Genomic DNA, 18,131 nt, shown 5'->3' on the forward strand with positions numbered 1-18,131 from the left:
CCCATCTCCACATATTCAGAAGAATAGCATGGCATTCTCGTCTCCTCAAAAAAAAAGGGGGGGGGGTCTAAATTTTCCTTAGAGAAGACCAGCAAGATACAATTCTACAAAGCAGCAAATGCTGATGGGAGGAGTAAAGGTAGAGATGATTCAGCAGCAATGATGAGCATCATCTTTTAGGAGTGAAGATTTCTAGGAGGGAAAAAAAAAAGTTGTCCCAGATTTAGATAATTAAATAAGGTATAAAAAATTTCAAAGATCTTGCTAATGAACTCCCCAAATCGCTCTACCTGAAAAAAATCTCTTCAATCATCTTCCAGTTTACTGATGAAGATTCTTCTTTTCTTGCACACTTTTAACTTGATTGAGTAAAAAACCTAATTCTTGTCTGTGCATAGTTTCCATTTTTAAACACCTTTCTCAGTCTGTGGCCTGATGTTTTTAGATCTGTCATAATTCCCTTCCGGACCTTGTTAGTGGAAACCTCTGGAAAAACAGACTTAGACACCAAACACCTGCTCAATCCAATATTTTTCAAGGGACATTTCAGAAGTAACTTCAAAAGTTAATTTTAAAAACTTGTACGTTTGGGATCCCTGGGTGGCTCAGGGGTTTAGTGCCTGCCTTTGGCCCAGGGCATGATCCTGGAGTCCCGGGATCAAATCCTGCATCAGGCTCCCTGCATGGAGCCTGCTCCTCCCTCTGCCTGTGTCTCTGCTTCTCTCTCTGTGTGTCTATCATGAATAAATAAATAAAATCTCTAAAAATAAAAAATAAATAAAAACTTGTACCTTCCACGCTGTGCTGTAACATTTTGAAAATTCAGTTTTAATATTTTATTTAGATCTTCAAAAAGGAACATAAAGATGAACCAGGAGATATTGAGCTCAGACCTCACCACTCTTCGTTATTGACAGCATAACTGGTCATCAGATCATCTGGTCCTGTCAGTCTCTATGACGCCTATAGACTATGCAAGCCAAGTATGTAAAGTGTCAGTGTGGAAAAAGACGATTTGGACATTTTATTAACAAAGCAACTGAAAGATTATACTCTGCTGAAATTAACTCGGAGTGAATGCCTTTGTAGTGCATCAATGTCACCACAGCACTGTTTGCTTGCTTCCTGAACGAATAAGTCACCCATATGAAAAGATTTTGTTGGCAAGAGCTAAATTCTTATCTAGCAAAGTTTTTAAAAGCTAGTAGTAAGCACACTGAGCTCTGAATTTGGGTGGGCAAGCTGTATTGAATGCTCTGGCGTGGAAACCCTGCCCTGATAATCCCTGAGCTAAAAAAAAGATGCAGGACACAAAAGGCATCCCGACAGCGGGAACTGGCAACGCTCTCCCCTTCTGTGACCAAACCAGGAAGATTCGTCATTGCTGAACCATCTCCTCTTCTACTCTCCCATGAGCATTTGCTGCCTTGTAGAATTGTATCTTGCCGGTCTTCTCTAAGACGAATGTAGAACTCTTGTTGTTGTTAAAGAATCCAGAATACTCTTCTGAATATGTGGAGACAGGGAGGTATGATGCTGTTTATGTGCAGGAGAAGCAACCCCCTCATGAACAGTGTGGTGAAATTGCCACCCTCTGGCATTTTCCAGGTTGTGTGGGTAGAGGATGTGGATTTGTAACACAGGTTTATTGTATAAAAAGTATAAAACAGGGATCCCTGGGTGGCTCAGTGGTTGAGTGCCTGCCTTCAGCCCAGGACGTGTTTCTGGAGACCCAGGATCGAGGCCCACGTCAGGCTCCCTGCATGGAGCCTGTGTCTGCCTATGTCTCTGCCTCTCTCTGTGTGTCTCTCATGAATAAATAAATAAAATCTTAAAAAAAAATAAAAAGTATAAAATACAATCTTATTGAATGAAGAAAACTGACCCGTAATCTTACTTCCCAAAGGCCACTATTGTGGTATGTCATTGTCCAGATATATAACCCTGAAAAGAAGAGAGGATCGATAGATGACAAATGGAGATTTTATTCATTTGTGATTTGCTTGTTTTGATTGTCAATAACTTATTAGTATTCTTATGTGTCAATTAATACATTTCTACAGAATAATATTTAATAGCAAAATAGTATTTTAGCAAATGGGCGAGCCAAATTTGTCTAATAAAGCCCTTACAGTTAGATATTTTATTGTTGTCAGTAGATTTTTGACAGGCAAATTTGTGATGAGCATCTTGCACAACACGTACATAAATATTTGTACACAGCTTTGATTTTTTTTTCTTGGTATGAATTTACAACATGTGAAAGAATATGCCTATCTTCAAGCTCTGGGTGTATGGTTTTGTTTTGTTTTGTTTTGTTTTGTTTTCTGAAAGGCAGACATGATATCATAAGGTCAGTGAGGAGTGCATTCCATACAGAATCACATTTACCATTCCTTGGGGATAAACAACCAAATATGGGGTTTAAGATTTTGATAAATATGTGGTCTAAAAAATATATGCAGTCTAATAGTTTAATAAAGAGAATCCGCTTACGAAAAAATAACACAAGTCATTTGCTTTCTTTTGAGGGAAACTTAAGCTTTCCTAAATCTCACAGGCTAACCTTAGCAAACACAGCCGATCACTGGGCCAACATTCTGTGTACTCGTGTCAGATCATCTGTGGCAGTGGAAGGCGACTTGAGGAAATGGGTTCCCTGTCTTTAACAGGTTTCCAGAGCTACTTCCCTGTCCTACAGGAAAAGAGGGGAGCATGATCATCCTTCCTCAAATGGAATGTAAGAAATCCAGACCTGCAATGGCTGTTCATTCCATCCTTCTTCTAGGAGTCAGAATCAGTTCGTCTTGTCAGATATTCATAATTATTGTCACAACGCGTTCCTGTATTAGTTTCCTATTGTTTCCATAACAAACTACCACAAACTTAGTGACTTAACACAACACAAATTTACTATCTTACAGTTCTCTAGGGCAGAAATTCTACATGGTTCTCATTGAGCTAAAATAAAATTATTAGCAATGTAAAATTCCTTTTTTGCTAGCTCTAATAGTAAATCTGTTCCTTTAACTTCCCAGCTTCTAGAGGCCACCAGGATTCCTTGGTTCATGGCCCTTTTCCTGCATTTTTACAGCTCACAGACATACAAATGGCCAACAGACATATGAAAAGATTCTAATCTTCAGGGAAACGCAAGTCAAAATTACAATGAGATATCCCCTTGCATCTGTTAGGATGGCTATTATCGAGAAGACAAGAAGTTAACAAGTGTTGGTGAGAGTATGGAGCACTATTAATGGAACGTAAATGGTGTGCTATTGGTGGGAATGTAAACTGATGTGGCCCCCATGGAAAACAGTATAGAACTTTCCCAAAAAATTAAAAATAGAACTACCATATGACCCAGCATTCACACACACACACACACACACACAGAGATATACCCACATTTACATATATATATATATATTTCATATATATATGAAATGAAATCAGTATCTCAAAGAGATACCTGCACTCCCATGTTCATTGCGGCATTATAATAGTCATAATAGTAAAGATAGTGGAAACACCCTAAATGTTCATCAATGGATGAATGGATAAAGAAAATGTGATATATATTTATACAGTGGAATATTTATTCACCCATTAAAAAGAAGAGAAACCCTGTCTTCGTAATAATATGGATGAACCTAGGAGACATAATGCTAGGTAAAAGAGTCCAAACATAGAAAAACAATATTGTATGATTTCACTTATATGTGGAATCTAAAAAAGTTGAACTCACGGAAGCAGAGAGTGGAATGGTACTTTCCAAAGGCTGAGGAATGGGGGGAAATGGAGAGATGCTGGTCAGAGTATAAACTCTCAGTTATACGCTGATTAAATGCCGAGGATCTCATGCACAGCATGTTTAATAATAGTTATTACGAAAAAAAAATAAATAATAGTTATTACGGTTAATATTACCGTATTATGTACTTGAAATTTGCTAAAAGAATAAGTCTTCAGGGTTTTACTACAAAAAAGTAGTGACTGTGAAATGATGGATGTGTTAATTGTGGTAATCATTTCACAACACATATATTAAATCATCCCATTGTAGATCTTCAAAACTCACATTACATAACTTAAAGAGATGTAATTTTTATTTGTCAATCATACATCAATAAAGCTGGAGGCAAATGGAAAAAAATTTTTTTTTATTAAAAAAAAATAAAGTGCTTGATGGCAACATCTCTCTGACCCTGCTTTTTCTGTCACATATCTTTTTCAAACCACAGCCAGGAATGGGTATCTGCTTTTAGGGATTTATGCGGTTAGATTGGGCCCACCTCGATCATCGGGGATCATTTCCCATCTCCAAGTGTGCTCCTTTGTTCACATTTGTAAAGTCCCTATTGTTATATGTGGGAACACATTCCCAGCTTCTGAGGATCAGCTGTGGGCACCTTTCACAGCTATTATTATTATTATTAATATTATTATTATTATTATTATTATTCCTACCACTATTTCAAATAATTCAAAGATTTCTCATAACATTGAGGATATACATCTCCATGCACAACCACTCTGAGCATGCTTCTCCCTACATTCATCCCAAAAAGCTCTCTGATCTTAGACCCAATGCGTAGTCCACACAAGCCTTAGCATAAAGTCACAATCTTTAATTATCAAGCCAAAACTTATTTTTACTGTCATAACCCAGGCCAGTTTTTACAGACTCCTAAGTCACATATTAACAGACTAAATTTTCAACGTGGTTGTTACTCTTTTTTTGGAAAACGATAGAAATTAAAGGACATCAGTTTTTTTTTTTAAGGAAGTGTATTAAATTTTGGGAAAGCTGGTAAGGGAGAGAAAAAAGACAATACACTAAAATAATTGAAAATAATGCCATGCAAGGAGCGGTAATTGATGAATCTTATTACTCACACAATGATGAACTTATCACTACTTTGCTAAATAAAATCTTCATAATAAACTCTGCAATCATTCTGTGAAAAATCTTAATAAATTCTTCTTGATAAACATCCTATATCTAGAAGTTCTGCATTTCCACAACTGGAGCCCACACTCCTGCCCATGCCCTAAAAAATGAGAAATACTCTTCCTCTTACAGTAAAGTTGATATTCGTTTCCACATATCTTTCAGGAACACACACCTTATAGGATATATCATGACATGATAGATCCAACATTGTACTATCTTTCATAACCTTAAAAAAAAAATCTCACTTCCAAGAGATAAGTCAAGAAAAGTAATAAGACAGGCAAAACGTCTTCAGGACTCCTTGCTATTCTAGAACATCAGCTCACATGCTATGCAGGTGTTAACTGAGCCATTTGCTAGAGAAACATTTGGTTTCCAAAACAAGATCTGGTTGACTGTGTCCATTCTATTTCCACTGGTATTTTGAATGATCGGATGTCCTGTTTGGTGGTAAGGGCTGAAACACTTCACCTCTTGCTGTCCATTCTAGTCGTACATTCCTATGAATCTGGATTTACTTCCTTGTGTGGTAGAAGAACCATCGTTGTCCCTACACAAGTTCTTTTAGAGCAACCCCTGACCTTTATAAAATACCAGTTGACCATCTTCGATTGTCCCCTTTATAGGTCATGGTTCATTAATAACTGTGACTCCTTGTCTCACGTGGCCAGACTAGAGGAAAACCATAGCAAATCCTCACTCCAAGCCTATGAGGTAGGTTGATACTGAAATTAAAGATTGATGCAAGACTCTCTTCTGGTTCTCTTGTTAAACTCTTTATCTTCTCACCTTGCCAAAGAAGGCTGAGGATGCTTGGGGAGACACCACGGCTTTGCTGCTAGTACTACGGATTCCTGGGACAGCAGGGTCTCAACAGGGTTCTGGCAGTAAGGAAGTAGCCTCTCTCTCTGTATTTCTAGCACCACAGCTCTTCTCCCTGGCAGTATGGTCCACTGTGGGTGTAAAAGGGAGAGTCTAAAGCCCCAGTATATCTGGCAGAAACACCCAGGATTGTACCTTTGTTGGCAAAGAAAGGAATTACTCTCAAACATACCTTTTCTGAGTAGTAGAGACCAGAAATCACATATAATTGGTATAGTTTTGCTACTTACACTCTTAAAATGCCACTATCCACTCCAATTTCCTAGAGGAAAACACATCCAAATGTAAGAACATTTTTCTCTTTTACAAAATAAATAAATGAACATAATTCACCCTTATATTTCTATCTCCCTCATAAGACTGTGGCCCCCCTCAGATCAAAAACAATGTCTTATTCAGTGAGTACCGGTGCCCACCACAATGCCTGGCACATAGTAGAGACCTGGTAAAAGATGATTGAATAAGTAAATAATCTATGTGGGCAAACAACCATCACTTACTTTTTTTTTTTTTTTACTAATGTACCAGTGATTAAACCTATTTATAAATAGATGAATTTGTTCAAAAATATTAAACACGCACCTATCATGTTTCTGGCACTGAGTTTAGTTCTGGGGATAAAAACAAAAACAGATACATTAAAAGAAAATAAGTCCCGGAGATCACATGCACAATATAGTGAATTCACCAAGCAATATTGCTCCATAATTATACAACTTAACAGAGATTAGACCTTAATTAGCCCCACCATAAAAAAGAAATGGCAATGATGTAAAATGATAGATGTGCAAATTATCACTACACTGGCAATCACATCCCAGTATTTAAATATACCGAACTACCATGCAAAACATGGTAAATTTACACAATGTTGTATGTCAAAAACATTTTAGTAAAATTACTAGATAAAAATAGATGAAACGGAGATGCAGCCTTCCAGGTGAAAAAGAGAAAAATACAAAGAACTGCACTGTAAGATGCGCAGTGCTATGAGCAAAATACATCAGAATAGAGTTGGAAAGCGCTCCATTCTGCCCAGTAGACAGAAATGGTCAAAGAAGGATTCAGAGGAGGCTCCATCTGTGCTGGCTACTAAGGGACGAAGAAATGGAGCAAAGAATTTCATGGAAATGAAGAAAGCGTGAGCAAGACCAAAGGTAGACAAGCACAGAGCTTGCTCAGAGAATGACTAGGATGTCTACAGAGACCAGAACACAGTGGGGTCAGCCAGTAAGCAGCAGGAAATGGGGCTTGGAAGGGGGTCCAGCCCAAGAGCACGAGGTATTGGATGCAGGCACCCTTGAATGCTGGGGCTCTACTCTGTTGGCAGCATAACCCCCATCAAGGTGTATGGCCAGAAAAGAACACCACTGTCTCTTGGGGAGATGATGAGCACAGTGGTGAGGCAGCTGGACGGAAGGCAAGGAAGCAGGGGGGTGGTTATGACCTGAACTAGGACAGAGTCTATGAGGAAGAGTTCCTGCTTCCAGAGACTCGCATGGCGCACACACATTTTCCAGGTTCGTGGATCTGTGCTGACTGTGTGAGCTCAGGTGTGGTCTCATTCTGCAATCCCTACTACATCTCAGAAAGCCAAACTTCAAATGACCTTGTCTATGCAAAAAAAAAAAAAAAAGAAAAGAAAAAAGGCCAACACATGACTTTTGACCATTAAAATCCCGGCATCTCCTTGGACACACACTTAAGAAAGATTGTTGCCCTTATTGGCGCTAACCCTAGAGTTGGCATCTGGTTGACACAATAAACTGAATCTCTCTGCTGTAGGAGAAGAGAGAGAAGCACCGTGGGGCAGAGGTGTGACATTCTCCAGCCATTGGCCACCACTCCGAAACGGGCGATGTCAGACGGAGGTGAGGATATGGTGCAACTGCTCCTCGTCCTCCTTGCTCAGCTTGCTCCCAGAAATTCCATTTGGCGGATTTATATGTTTGACCAAGGATGGAAAGCAGACTTTACCCTTCAGAGTATAAAGTACATTGTAAATTACTGCAACTCCGTGATTGACAGGCACAGAGTTACACCCGGCTTATCTGATGCCTTCAAATCTCTGCCACGTTATTCAATTTGTAAAACATTAAAACAAATTATCGGGACTTTATTCGACCCAGATACACTAGAGATTCCTTTTCATGATCCCTAAAAGGCAAAATGGTCAGAGTTGTTATTGGTGTGGAAGTGAGAATATGAGCGATTTTTTTTCCCTCTTGTCTTTATTGTTCTTGCCTTTAATAAGTGGTATTTTAAAGCCACTCTTTGCATGTGTTAAGCACATTACACTATCCTAACAGAGCCTGATGAATGAGCAGCACCAATTAAATTCTTCCCCAACTGACTTTCAGAGGTAAGATCTCTTCTGGGGAGGCCCAGTTCTCCAGGGTCCCTTCGAGATTCCAGGGGAACCAAGGCCTCTCACCTTTTCACGGTCCCCGTAGAATCCTTTGTAAATGAAGTACATTCTTCTGGAATTCAGAGCAACCCCATGTCCTCAGTGAGCAGGAACTTGGCCCTGCCAATCCGGCTCGGCCATATTTAACTTGCCATCTGCTTGGAGTTTTGTTTGGTTTTTATTGCTGTTGTTTTGTTTTTTCAAAGCTGGTACTTTGGGTTTGTGGGCAAAGGGCAAGTAGGCCCACATTGCCCTGGGCCGGGTAAGCTGCCTCCTGCAGGGCCCCTTGGCAAAGCCAGGAAGATGCTTATAGATGTCTGTGCCCTTTGGGCCTAAATCAACTCCAGGAAGTTTAGTGCAAGGACACAAAAGAGGGAAGAAGTAGTGTACATACGAATAAGTTCATATCAGTATGACACTCACAAGGATTGGAACTAACCTAAGTGTTCAACGATGGAGGAATGATAAATTCTATCATCTGTGATATTTAAACTTTGCTTAGACGAGACAGTGAGACCCCATCTTCATTGAAACATGATACATAAGCTAAATACATCAATGGATTTAAAATATTTTAAAGAGCAGCTACTCAGGACGCCTGGGTGGCTCAATGGTTGAGCGTCTGCCTTCAGCTCAGGGCGTGATCCCGGGGTCCTGGGATCGAATCCCATATTGGGCTCCCTGCATGGAGCCTGCTTCTCCCTCTGCCTATGTCTCTGCCTCTCTCTCTGTGTCTCTCATGAATAAATAAATAAAATCTTAAAAAAAAAACACTGTGGCATCATGTCTGTAGTCACTAAAAATATGCGTGTAGCCACATAAGTAAAATGCTTGAGACAATGTGTATAAAGGAACGTTTCAAAAAAAAAAAAAAAAAAAAGGAACGTTTCATGGGAAGAGTGGGACGCTGGCCAGGATACATATCCATATGGGTACAATTGTATGAATGTGGCTAATTAAGAAGATTGGAAAGGTGGTGGATAGATGAACGTAACTGGCCTTATCTGTTATGGTCGCTTCAGAAACTTACACCTCTCCTTAATGGAAATGTTTATCAAAGTCATGATTAGCACTAATGCTTTAGGCAGTTAACCTGGCCTTCTTCTGAATTCCCACATGTCAAGTGGGAATCATTATGGTATTTGTCTTGTGGGGTTATCACTGTGAGCCTCAAACGAGTTCTGTACAGTGCTCAGAACAGTGCCTCAACAAATTGTAGATGTCCTTAGTGAAAGTATCATCTCAGCACATCCAGTTATAAAAATTTTTGAAGGAAAAAGAGAAAAATCCAGATTTAGCCACATGTCCATCTGCTTGATTTTTTTGCTCAGCACGGTAAACGCCCCCCCACACTGGCTATAGGGGGCTGCCCCCGAGTGAAGACTCCCCACAGCTGTAGAAAAAGCCCAGAAAACAGTAGCTAGGAGTGTGTACAGGTCCCTCTGTCTATTTCTTAAATACTTGTTAAAAATAGCACCTCCCTTTTGGAAACTGTAATGCGATTTTTTTTTTTTTAGGATTTTATTTATTTATTCATGAGAGACACACAGAGAGAGAGGCAGAGACACAGGCAGAGGGAGAAGCAGGCTCCATGCAGGGAGCCCGATGTGGGACTCGATTCCGGGACCCCAGGATCATGACCTGAGCCAAAGGGAGATGCTGAACCGCTGAGCCACCCCGGTGCCCCACCTTTAACGTGATTAACAAAATTAGTACACCTGAAGGGCCATTCTTCTTGCATATATACTGAATTCGGGAATTTTGACTTCAGGCTACATATTTTCATTTAACTTGACGTTCTCTATACCCACAGATCAAAGAAGGTACTTTGAAAAGACTCCAATATTTAAGTACATTGACCAAATCTTTAAAGGGAAGGAGGTATCCATATCTAGAGTCATATAGGGTCTGTAGGATGCTGTTCACTAACATCCCCTCTCCACCATCCCCCTATCCAAGCCTCTAATTTCTGAGGATGATTCTGGTGTTTCAGTCTTCCATCAACACAGCAGTTTCTTAAATAACAGAAATAGCATTTATTTTTGTTCTAACTTCAGTCAGTTAATGGGCAAACCCTACTGGGTTACTTGACGTCTAAATATGTTGATTAAAGCCTTACAATTTTTGTAAAACTGATTCACTTTTAATACAGTATTTTTTAAAATGCTTCCAGGTTTATGGTTTCAAGAAAGCCATCTCTGGATCGGACCCCTTTTTCCTTTAGAACTTTTTTTAAAACTTTCATTTGGAAAGTACTAGCAGCGACATCTAGTGTCTGAATCGAAGGGGAATTTGGAGCTGCTAGATTGTTCTTGTATCTCCCACATTGACAGACTGTGCTCATTCAATGAGATTTATTGAGTATGCCAGGACCTGTCATAATTCCTGTAAGTGCCTAATGAAACTGAAGACGCACAAACATTTTTATGTTGGTAGTATTTGTGTGTGTGCATGTGTGTACATGTGCATGTGTGCACATGTGTGTGGATTAGAAAAGTAAGACATAGAGAAGTGAAGACACTTGCCCATGCGCACAAGCCATTGCCATCCGTCCTCTTTTCTCCTGATCAGAATCAGTACTTCCTTCATGGCCACTGCCCTTAACACCAATCCCCCAAAATGCTGGGAAAAGTGCTCAGATTTGACCTCAGTGATTCAGTTGCAAAAAAAAAAAAAAAAAAAAGGAGGACCAAAAACCCCAAAGGCTTCTCAAAAATAAGAAAATAAGATATATCTTTGAGAAAAGACAAAGAAAACTATTTCTTTTTTCTTACATGAGGAAGCGGTAAACTTGATTTCCCTAGAATCCTAAGTCTAGAAAAACCCTATTCATGCTCCCATAACTTTTTTTTTAACAAAATATGTTTTGAATTGTAGGAATAGCATCTGAGGAGTAGAGGCATGTGGGTGGTGGATGGTCACATCGGGGACCTAAGGGAAGAAAGCCAAGGCTGAGCAGGGCAGTTATTGCCTTTAATGAAAGCTGTGATCCTTGGAGGCCGCAGTACAGTCTTGACCCAATAGAAAACGTAGAATTGAATGAGATTGAAGAAAGAACAACTGGTTTCCTAACGCCACCGTGAATCTCCACAAGAATGAGGCGTGCCAAAGAGAAGGACGGTGTGGGTAAGATGACAAAGAGACACTTGTAAGTAAGTCCCTGGTAAGAAAGCTTTTAATAAATAAGTCCTGGGTGTCTGATAGAGCCTCGGCCTTGCTTGAAGGCCTCCGTCTGGCCCAGGCCCTTTGCAAAGAAGGAGGACACCACTCACCCATGAGACTCTATGCTGCTGGAAACCATAGGGAAGGATGACATGTTTATGGAGTGAAGAGTGACCCAGCATTGAAGCAGCCTTGACTCCAGGGCGCGCACATGCAAACTTGTTGTCACCTGGGGCCGCCTCCCCGATTAATAGAGGTAGACCACAGAGAGTAGGGAGGATAATGTTCACCCTTAAGGAATACTGCCTCGGCCTTCCCCCCAAGGCAGGGGCACAGTGCACAGTGCATGGTGCCCGGAGCACCAAGCAATACCCAGGCCAGGTGGCAGAGATGCTCCTGGAGGGACCGCTGGCCAGGAGCTGCACCTGCAGGGAGGGGAGAAAAGACAGGTCAGAGCAAAATAGGAGCTGACCTGGCTCATTCCTGGGCGCCCACGAGGCGCTGCGTGCAAATGCCTGGACGCCAGGGAGGAGTGGGAGTCCTTGGAGGGCCCTGGAATCTGGCCCTGGAATCTGGCCCCAGCAGGGGGAGGAGGGCACGGCCCGGCCGCGCCCCAGGCAAAGCGCATTTTCTTTTCCAACAGCGCCACCTGGTGGTTGACGGGAGGGACGACGCCCTGCTGTCCGACCCCCATCCTTTTTCACCCTTTTAGGGGAGATCATTTCCCCCATAAGTTTTCCCTCTTGGATTTCCTTGAGTGCCTGTTAGAAAACTCTTTTTCTCCCTTTCAAACACCATCTCCTAATAAGAGCATCATTCTCCTTCCCGCTGTCCTCTCCCAGGTTTCCTTTCTCTTAGTGTGTGTCTCACTCCAGCCCCCTTTTGGAAGGTGCAGGGTCCAGGGCAAAGTGACCCATATGGCATCTATTAAATCGAGAGTGAGAGTCTCTGAGGGAATCAGCTACTTGGCCAGTCCGTTTATACCTTCGAACGCTGCGTGCGAGCTTGGAGAAGGCCTTCACAGTACTGAAGCACCATGGAAAGTGGTCTGTGGCAGGTGTGTGTGTGTGTGGCGTTGCCCTAACCCACATCTTAAAAACTGCAATCTCTTTTAAAAGTTTTCTGGGGTGCCTGGGTGTCTCAGCTGGTTAGGTGTCCGTCTGAGGCTCAGGTCATGGTCTCAGGGTGCTGGGATCAAGCTGCACATGGGGCTCCCTGCTGGGGATGGAGTGTGGGGGCCTGCTTCACCCTCTGCCCCTCGCCCCTCATGCCCACACACTCTCTCTCTCTCTCTCAAATAAATAAAGTCTTTTTTATTTTCTTAAGAAACAATGCTCACTGCATATAGCACCACAGCTGACATAGAATTCCACACCCAGTTTTCTGCAGAAGCACAAAACGAATCCAGAAAATCAAAGATTATATTGCGAATCTCCCTGTTATTTTGTTTATTTTTCTTTTTTTTATTTTTTTTAAAGATTTTATTTATTTATTCATTCATGACAGACATAGAGAGGGGGGCAGAGACACAGGCAGAGGGAGAAGCAGGCTCCATACAGGGAGCCCGACGTGGGACTTGATCCCAGGACTCCAGGATCAGGCCCTGGGCCACAGGCGCTGAAACACTGAGCCACCCAGGGATCCCCTTGTTTATTTTCCTTATTGAGATATAACCGACGTAACATCGCATACGCTTTAGGGGTACGATGTGTTGATTTCATACATTTATACATTGCACTATGATTCCACCTCAGGTTTGCTAACACGTCCCTCACGTTACATAATTATCATTTCTTTTTCTGTGGTGAGAACATTCAAGGTCTAGTCTTTTAGCAACTTTGAGGGATATGATACGGCTTTGTTGACTATAATCACCAGCCTGCGTATTAGCGCTCTAGAATGTATTCGTGTTCTGGTTACAAGTTTGTAAACTTTGACCAGCTATGTCATTTCATTTTTAGCTTTTTTAAACTCTCTGTGTTTTAAACTATATTATTTTATTTTTATTTTATTCTTTTTTTAAGGTTTCATTTGTTTATTTGACAGAGAGAGAACACAAGCAGGGAGGTGACAGGGAGAGGGAGAGGGAGACGCAGGCTCCCGCCGAGCAAGGAGCCAGACACGGGGCTCGATCCCAGGACCCTGGGATCATGACCTGAGCTGACAGCAGACACTTCACTGACTGAGCCACCCAGGCACCCCTAAAATATATCATTTTAAATATGCATGAAAATATATTCATTTGTTCATTGAAGGCATACTTCTTGATGTCCAGCCTGGGCCGATCACTATTCAGATGCTAGAAACACCGGCTAACGAAATAAAAACCCTGTTCTTTGGGAGGTTGCCTTCCAGTAGTTACCTTCTAGTTAGCTTCTACTAGTTCTTTGGGAGGTTACCTCCTAATGACAGATGACATTAGAAATAATATTAGATTAGGTTAAGTGCTGTGAAAAGAACAGTCAGGCAAAGTAAGGAGAAAGAGAGTAACAGGGCGCTACTTCAGAGACTACTGTCAGGGAGAGCCTCTCTGAGGAGGTGACATTTGAATGAATGAGGGAGCGATCTGTGGAAAGATCCAGGAAAGGGCATTCCAGGTGAAGAGCATATCAATTGTAAAGGCTTGAAAAGGCCTGCTGGAGAAATACCGAGTGTCTGCAGCACCGTGCAGTGGGTGGGACCCCAGTGGAGAACAGGACAAAGGCAGCCAGCACAGGTGACACAGAGCCCTATGAGGATTTTGGCTTTTATCCAGAGCAAGAGGAAGTCACTGAGGCATGGAGCTGGAGGGAATGAAGCACTTTGGCCTATTTTTTTCAAAGATGCCCTCTGGCTGCTGTGTGGAGAAGGCGATGGGAGGCAAGACTAGAGCCAGAAGACCAGTTGGGAGCCATGGTTTCAGAGTAGAGTCCATAAGACCTGCTGGCAGATTAACACGGCTTGAGATAAAGAGGGGGTGTGTTTTGAGTAGCCGGTGGTCAAAGAGATGAGACGAAAGCCCTGGGAGAGTGGGGGTCGCAGGGAAGAAGCGCATGGAATGGAGGCATCTGTTTGGACACACTCATTGCGAGATGTCTCAGGAATCCCATAGAGTTGTCTTCTAGGCAGTTGGATATATGAGAGAATTGCAGAGGAACGTTGGCGCTGGACATATAAATACGGGGCCTCATCAGGATAGTTGTTGAATGTTGTTTAAAGTCACAGGACTAGAAGAAAATCACCCAGAGAGAGAGAGTGAAATAAAAAGAGAACAGACTAGGAAAAAAAAAAAAATCAGCTGCAAAGGAGAGAAGAAACCAGGAGATGTGTCGCACAAGAAAAATGTGCTAGAAACACACATACACATATATACCTGTATACTTGTGGGTGTGAATGTGTGTGTGTATCTGTGTGTGTGTATGTGTATCCACATCCAGCAAATAATTAAATTCAGCGTTGAGCACTTAAGTATTTTTCTGATTCCGTGCCAAGACTAAAAGAGAATAAAGGAAAGTGGGAGAGAAGAAGCTATTTTTTGGCTTTGATTTATGACTTAATGGGAGAAGGTTCACATGTAAACTTCCCTGAATGACGTTATTACAGAGCAACAGCATGTGATTACATTTTGCCAAGTCATCTGAAAGATACCGTCTGACCTGGTGATAAAATGACACATTTACAATTAAGCATCAGTTTCAGGGGCTAATTAGAGAATTAATCTGTAATTGGACATCAGCAATTAATAGCTAAATCTGAGACAGTTCCTTTATTTAAAAAAATTTAAATATTTAAACCTTCTCAACCTTGATTTTTTTTTTTTTAACCTCGATTTTTAACAAAGATACATTTTCATCGAATCTGACAAAGTTTTTGCTTGGATAGGGAATGAAGTGAATCCTCGCTAATAAAGAAAATGAATACAGCTCTCTTTTCCTTTCTTCCTTAACATGGCTAGAAAGCCAGACTTGGCTTTGTGTTTTCTTAACAGACTCCTTTAAGTAAAAGAATAATTGGGGCTCACATTTCACACTCCTGTGATGAGTGAGCAAACTCAGTGTAAAGTGTGCCTCTGTGTAGCCGCAAAGCGCAACAGAACCTTCCATTGTTTAAGGAAGGAGCACCTCAAGCTGTGTTTGTCCAGGCTCCAGTTTCTAAAGGAAAAACACAGAAAGTATATCAACTGCACAAGAAATAAAAGGAGCAAATAGATGTGGATTTAGGAACTGTTGTTTCACTGCTTGATCTCAGGATGTCCAGGTGACAGATGGAGAAACCCAGCGCAGAATAGTCCCTGTGCCAAGAGGAAAGGGCACTGGCCGGTCAATGATACTCGGGAGACCCCTTGGGATCAGGGCTCCAGGAGTTTCAGAGGATCCCAAAGATTTTCATTATGTAACCACCCTGAAACTTGTCTTCAAAAGTTTAGATTACCTGCAAAACCTCTACTTAGTCATCGATTTGTGATTAGTCTGACTCCTATTTATCACAATGTCTGCCCTCTGGGTCCTTGATTTGATTCTTTTACTTCTCACCCCAACCTGCTGAGAAAAGGCTGCATCTACCTATATCAAAAGCTACATTTCCCTACAAGAAAACCCCCATGAAAACAAACAGGATGAAACAAAGAAACAGGCTATCTTGAATTCTTCTAGGTGTGCTGTCTCATTTTCTTTGTATTCTTTTGTATCCATACAATGAGTGGATTTAAACAATACCATTTTCAGTCCTTGGGGAGCTTTTATTGGGACTTTCCCAATAAAAACTTGAGAACAAGGAAGGTAAGTTTAAAAGTCTATATATCCGCTAAAGGGCCCTAAGAGTTGGGCTTTGAAATCTGTACATTATGGTTAAGAAGAGACATTTAAAGACTTTCCTTACAGGGAAGAACGGCCCTCAGATCTGAAACTCTCACTCAGTGAATGTTGACATGTTAAAAGAAAGGATGACCAACTGGGGAAAAGGTTGATTTGTCACAAAAGAATAGAAAATGAGGGGCCCCTGGGTGGCTCAGTGGTTGAGCGTCTGCCTTTAGCTCAGGTCAAGGTCCAGGGAGCCTGCTTCTCCCTCGGCCTATGTCTGATTCTCTCATGAATAAATAAATAAAAACTTTTTTTAAAAAAAGAATAAAGAATGAAAACTACAGAGGTATATACTAATAGTTTATCCAAAAATGATCCAATGTTGAGAAAACATTAGCCAAAAGATCAAGTATTTTAGTTCTCTTGGCAAAATTATCCGTATTTTGGAGATAAGGGCTGGGAGCTACAACCAACAAAATTCTATTATGATGGTCTCACTTTGAAAATCACCCTTTTTAGTGAGTTGGATGTTTTAAACTTTTCCAGGTGGGACACCTGGGTGGCTCAGTGGTTAAGCATCTGCCTTTGGCTCAGGGCATGATCCTGGAGTCCCGGGATCAAGTACCATATTGAGCCCCCTGCATGGAGCCTGCTTCTCCCCTGCCTGTGTCTCTGCTTCTCTCTGTGTGTCTCACATGAATAAACAAAATCGTCCAAAAAAACCAAAAAAACAAAAAAAACTATTCCATGTCTACTGATATAAGACATTTACTTCTTCCATTTATCTTCTTTGTCCTAAATTCCATACTCACCAAGCAAACTTCTGATTTGGTTTCCTATGTATGGTGACCTTCCTAGTGGGATTTGATAGATACTCTTTGAAAGTAGTCATAGTGATCTGAGTATTCCAACTAAAATCAGGTGCATACTGCTCTTTATAAATTAATAACTTGACTTTTTTTTTTTTTTTTGCTTTATATATCAAACTTGTGACCTCACTGATTGTGAGTCTGCACCTGAAAAAGAAATTCACTGTAGTGACAAAGTAGGCTTCTAACCTTGCAGCTTTGAGGGCTTGGCTCTAGAACTGTATTAAGGTATATCAACTTAGGAGACTCCTTAGAAAGCAGCCATGTGGCCTACACGTGAACACATTTGCCCTTCTGCATGGCTACGACCTAACAAGAAAGCTGAACTGTAACTAATCTGCCAAGATAGATTATTGCTCTTTTCCAGGAGAAGAAGCAAGAGCTAGAAGGCAGTATCTTGGGGAGGTAACTCTGTAAGGGTAGAAAAGGAAGGATGAGGGGAAGGGGAAGGCCAATCAATGTAAAAATTGAGATTGGGAAAGGATAAAGAATACTGAAGTTCATGGTCAAAACCATTCCATAATACACGATAAGAAAAAAACAAAGGGCTGAGAAGAAATTTTTCAAAATTGAGTGCCTAGAGCTAAAGGAGTAACAGCTTGCTAAGAGCAAGAGTATGTGGGACATTTCTGTTTGCAGAACCCAGGGAACTACAAGGCCGGGACTTCAAGTGACTACAGTGAGTCGTTTAGACTGGAATTCAGCTGTTAATTCAAACTTAGAGGAAATTATATTGTTCCTCCAACACCTAAACAGAAATTAGTGTAAATTGCTTACCCTTGGATTTGATGTTGGGAAGTAAAGAGTACATCTAGAAGTGCCTGAGGTAGTGTGATGAATCCTATGTCAAATAATGTGAGACTGTATGACCAGAATTTACCTTTTTACATCTCAGTAATATGTATGCATATCTATATCTGGTCTTATTGCAGCATTAATAGAACTTAGTTACTGTTCACTAGACCTGGTCAGAACTCACTTTTTAAAAAAATTTTATTTATTTATTTATTTATTTATTTATTTATTTATTTATTATCTAGTTATTTATTTTTTATCTCAACTCTTTTAGAGCAGAA

At 41.0% G+C, this 18,131-nt stretch overlaps 1 protein-coding gene and 1 long non-coding RNA gene across 4 annotated transcripts in view; both read right to left on the reverse strand.

The window, feature by feature from the left end:
* Positions 1 to 4,731: 4,731 nt before the first annotated feature.
* On the reverse strand, positions 4,732 to 6,552 carry LOC140619946 (uncharacterized). Its single transcript, XR_012019708.1, has 3 exons — positions 6,422 to 6,552; positions 6,070 to 6,101; positions 4,732 to 5,910 (listed from the first exon to the last, which is right to left on the reverse strand). It is a non-coding gene; the product is annotated as an uncharacterized lncRNA (long non-coding RNA).
* Positions 6,553 to 11,381: 4,829 nt separating this feature from the next.
* The window catches only part of CA13 (carbonic anhydrase 13), a 45,681-nt gene continuing 38,931 nt past the window's right edge, over positions 11,382 to 18,131 (reverse strand). Inside the window, exon 10 of one of the 3 annotated variants that reach the window (XR_012019924.1) lies at positions 11,382 to 11,833. The gene's annotated coding sequence lies outside the window, so the exon portion shown is untranslated. The remainder of the gene's footprint in view (positions 11,834 to 18,131) is intronic. The other 2 variants (XR_012019925.1, XR_012019926.1) reach the window with 2 other exon arrangements.

This window comes from Canis lupus, chromosome 28, assembly GCF_048164855.1.
Source record: "Canis lupus baileyi chromosome 28, mCanLup2.hap1, whole genome shotgun sequence".
In the NCBI taxonomy this organism is placed as follows: Eukaryota; Metazoa; Chordata; class Mammalia; order Carnivora; family Canidae; genus Canis; species Canis lupus.